We start from the raw sequence: 4,427 nt of genomic DNA, 5'->3' as shown, positions 1-4,427 counted from the left end.
CCAAAAGTAGCAGTTTTCAAGGTTCTTAATATTAAAAAATTACATACGTACAAAATATGATCAGTCTCGTAAAGTTCCATTATTTTAATTGTAACAAAAAATAATGAAATACATTCTTATTCAGAACAACAGTCAGATAAACGTAATATTGCATGGAATCTATATCTAAGCAATAATAAATTGTTTATCACAAAAGTAAAATGCAAGAACGAATATTTCTTAAAATATCCCGTGAAATAAAATCAATAAAATTAAATAAAACGTTTGATTAATATTATATATATATAAACTTAAACATACATATATAAACTTGAACCAACAAAATATAATAAAAATTACAATCTTATTTTTTTAAATCAGCAATTGATTTATCTATCTCTGCCGTTATCTTTGATACTTCAGTTAGGTATTTGACTTTTTTGGTCTCTAATTATTTTATTTCTAGTAAAGCTTTACGTTTTCTTAATGTCTCTATGTTCAACTGTTTCTCCGCCTCACGCTGTTTTGCCATAAACTCTTTATAATGCGAATGCGCATTGCGCATAGAGTGTAAAAGTTTTTTATCAATTTTTATACTTTCAATATCTCCTACATTTTTAACAGTATCATAGATACGTCGTTGAGCAATGAGACTTTTGTCAAGTTGATTTTCAACAAGGCACTCAGCATTTACGGAGAAACCGCGTTCAACGGTGGCATTTCCATGAGATAAAATCAAAATTAATTTAGCAAAATCTACAAAATTATTACACGGTTTCGTCGATAATTTTACTGCATCCATCCACATTTTATCTAGACGGTTTTTAGTTCTATCAAAAGATTTTAAAATTTCCTGAACTAGAGGCTCGCCGCAAAGATTTACATATTCTTGTTTTACACGATCTGCTTTGACGCCAGACATTCTTCGGCTCGAAACAAAAATTTCAAGACACGATATTAATCTTTTAAGGGCTATTTTCGAATTTAAAGCTACTATAGGGTCCAAGCATGTAATGGCTTGTGTAAACTTATACTTTAAGGATGAACGTTCACGAAGTTTTACAATAATCTCGATAATACAATTACGCATATCGTCTTTCAGTTGGAGAATTTGTAACTCTGAAATATTCTTCACTTTCTTCAGCGCATCTTTCGTCGCGAAGTCCATTTCGAATTGTTTTGCGGATATCAGATTATTCTTATCTAATAAATCTATTTTATTAAGGTAAGAGGTACTGTTTAGTATTTCATTTTTTACCACCCGCAGCATCAAAGAGTATATAAGAGTATGTAACTCGTTGTACAAAAATGGTGCCATAGGTACATCTGCCTGAAATTCACGCAAAAATGGTTCAAACAAAGATGCTGTTGCGCTGAAAAAAGTAAGCTTCGGACTGATAAGTTCATCGCTTAAAGCATCGGAAACAATCTTGAAACTTTGCGAATTTGGAGCAGTTTTTTCTTTTTTTGATTTGGTGACGTACATTATTAGATGAGGAACAATTTCAATAGCTCTCTCGGCTACTGCAACGTTCTCTACTCATCTAATGGCACAGAATTTTTTTGGAAAGATGTTGAACTTTGTATATTCGGTATATTGAGCTCTTCGTGTTGGTGAATCTTTGAATGGATAATATAGAGCTCTCAAGAAGGACACAATTTCCCACTTGGATTTTTTCATCCCAGTTTTGAACGCACCGTGAATAACATGTAGTCCGCAGCTCCCAATATTCAAGAGCGTCATACCGTCGAAGGATTCTGTAAGTTCCTTATTTAAATCATTTAAAACTTTCAAATTTACATTTGGCCCATCCATGGATAATTGTAAAATTTTACAGAGATTCTGCGATCCAAAAGACTCACTTAAAGCTTCATACAAATCAATAGCACGCGTGCGCTGAAGAAAAACAGAATCAAAATATCGCGTTGTCACGATTGAGTCGTTTGGGTGCCAGAATCTTACGTAAATGTTCATTTGGGCCTTCTGAGAAATAGTATTCAGACTTTCATCAAATTCAAGCACGACGTTACTACATTCTTGGATTAAGTTAAACAACTCACGATAAAAATATGGAGCGATACCGTAAACAATACTATACGAAATTTTTGTTCTTCCTAGTTTCATTTTCTTAGCAATTTGACTGTCCGAAAACATAACGGGAAGGTTTTCGACGCATGCAGCAGAAGTTCGAATAGGTAAATGGCTCATAACAGTACGAAGGCACCAAAGAATCTCAGCTTTTGACACATCATCCGAGAGAAGAAATGATTTTAGAGATTTTTTTTCCGTATTGCTTATTGAAGTAGAAGTTTCTATAATTCCGGCATCATTTTCCACAGTTGCGGTTTCATTAATGGAACGATCTATGCCATGAGATCCTGGAAATGTCAGAATACTTATATTAAATTATCGCTTTATCAAATTCTCAATTAAAGCTTTTTATTAAAATTTCACTTATGATTCTGAGTTTTACAACGATATGAATATACATATATTACTGTATTTAAAAATGTAACAACACAGCATATTATTGTGGAATATAATTTAAAAAGTATATTATCTATGTGACCATTTTACTTTAGAGTCTAAAAATTTTAAAAGTTTACTTTTTTCATGAAAATAATGTTGTAATGTATTGCATTTTTTAATTTATTGTACCGCTCTTAAATAATATAAACAATTTTTTATACATATTCTAGTATATTTATTCATATTACATTGTATATTGCCCGTGATGTTAAGCATGAATAAAATAAAAACATTATTCAGCCGATGAATTTAACATATTATTAATTAAATATATTTATTATTATGAAATATATTTTTTGTTATTATTTGTCTGAATAAAAAGATGCATTAAATATAGCGATAGCAAATATTTAAAAAAATTGTATAGTTATTAAATTTTATTTTTGAAGGTTTTTAAGTTTATTTTAAAGCTACTTGGACTTTTACGAAACTAATTATCCTATGGTCTCTTATGTCAATATATATATTTTTACTCTCAATAATATAATTAATCGACTAATTTTCAAGAACTAAATCGATTTTTAATGATTGTATGAGATAATATTTTTCTTGGTGTTTTATGCTTCTGATTTAATCAGAGCTTTTCAGAAATAAGAGAGACACGGACCACTTTTCTTTTTTTAGGCTCTCAGTAGATTAAACCTTTAATACCTAATAGTATAGGTTTTAAGACATCCAAGTTTCCTTGTTTGAACCTAGCCCTTAAAAATCCTTTGATGCTGTAGATCTCGAAAATATCTCATCTATCTGTCTGAAAATTCAGTCGGGCGTAAACAAAGGACTTAACGAAGGAAAAATGCATAAATTTCCAGAATTAAAAAATTGATTTAAAAAATATAACAATATATCTTTTGCAGTATATACTTATTTTTCTACGCGGATGATTATTTATTTCTTTGCACTTTAAAAGTGTACATATCACGTTACCATGTATAGTTAAACACTTCAATAACGTAAATTTTTAGAATCAAATTTAAAAATATTAAATTAGTCGATTTTATTGTTAAAAAATTTAGTATGCAAATTCGTACGTACACGTTCTAAATCCGTCATGATAGTGACTATTTGCAAACGCAAGATATTTTCAATAAATGCACACTTTGTTATATATTTGTTGTATAAATAAAATATAATAAAAGTAAATGATTTGGGTACCTTGTATTGATTCTGCAACTATGAAATTGGAGGAGCTATTTGTACTTTTTTCACTCTCTTTACGTCGTACATACATTTCCATCGGGATATTTTTCTTACAACTTGCAATGATACTTTTATGCTTTTGAGATTTCACATGGCTTTGAAGAGCACTTTTTCCCATCGAACTAATATTAATTACAGTTTTGCACCAAATACATAATGCATTGGTACTAGTTTTAGGATCCCGAGCTACCCATGGGTAAATAAGCTCATAGGATTGCTGATATTTTGTAGTGCTTGGCTTAACCATGATTCTTTACTGAAAAATCAGATAATAATTACTAAGAATAGAAGACTTCTACAAACGACGCAGAAAATTCACTCTGTATTTTTCATTCCGACTGTTGCACTATAAATCACAAAATCACTCACGTCAACCTAAGAAGAGTTCCAAATTTTTTGTACATCCGACTGATCGTAGAAGCAAAGACGTCTGATATGGTCTAACAGAATAACTGAATTTGTGCATCACTTGTTTTAACAAATGAAACGCGGCGCGCCAAACGACTAGGCAGCGGCGAACGGTTAAGGCCGTTCTACAATAAGTTGCAAACACCCCGTTGCCAGTTGAAACGTTTGTCGCGACAATCAATTAGAAGCGTAAATGGTATTATTTATGCTTCTGATTGGTTACCGTGACAAACATTTCAACTGACAACCGTTGTTTGCAACGCATTGTAGAATGCCCTTTAGAGTGCCGGTACACTGCCCATCGATAATT

Source organism: Trachymyrmex cornetzi, unplaced genomic scaffold (assembly GCF_001594075.2).
Source record: "Trachymyrmex cornetzi isolate Tcor2-1 unplaced genomic scaffold, Tcor1.1 scaffold2067, whole genome shotgun sequence".
Classification (NCBI taxonomy): domain Eukaryota; kingdom Metazoa; phylum Arthropoda; class Insecta; order Hymenoptera; family Formicidae; genus Trachymyrmex; species Trachymyrmex cornetzi.
The sequence above is the reverse complement of the archived record's forward strand: the minus strand, read 5'-3'. Positions refer to the sequence as shown.